We start from the raw sequence: 499 nt of genomic DNA, 5'->3' as shown, positions 1-499 counted from the left end.
GTGTGTGTGTGTGTGTGTGTGTGTGTGTGTGTGTGTGTGTGTGTGTGTGGCTCCATGGTGTGTGGAGGTCGCCATGTTCTTGCAAATGCTCGAAGTTCGCGCATCTCTTATTTGAGGATCTTTAGTTTTCACTGACTACGTTTACGCGGTTCGATTTACGCCGAAGTTATAACATGTTACGAAATTGGCCAATCATAGCTATTCTTCTGAAGAATGGAATGACTGTGATTGGCCAATTTTGTAACATCGATGTTATACCTTCGGCGTAAATCGAACGTGTAAACGTAGTCATTAAGGGTGTCGTCACATGCGGCGTAACCTGCGTAAGTGTAACTTGCACCGACCAATCATATCGTTTCACTTGAACATTAGTTTCCGCCTAGTTATTTTATGCTCTTTACGCTATTAATTTTACGCCCACGGTAGAAGCGAAAATGATTACGCCGCGCCGATTCAATTTCTGTCTTTCTCTTATCTGACTGATTATGGCTGAAGAAAT

The sequence above is a fragment of the Mycetomoellerius zeteki genome, unplaced genomic scaffold (assembly GCF_001594055.1).
Source record: "Mycetomoellerius zeteki isolate Tzet28-1 unplaced genomic scaffold, Tzet1.0 scaffold39, whole genome shotgun sequence".
Taxonomy (NCBI): Eukaryota; Metazoa; Arthropoda; class Insecta; order Hymenoptera; family Formicidae; genus Mycetomoellerius; species Mycetomoellerius zeteki.
The sequence above is the reverse complement of the archived record's forward strand: the minus strand, read 5'-3'. Positions refer to the sequence as shown.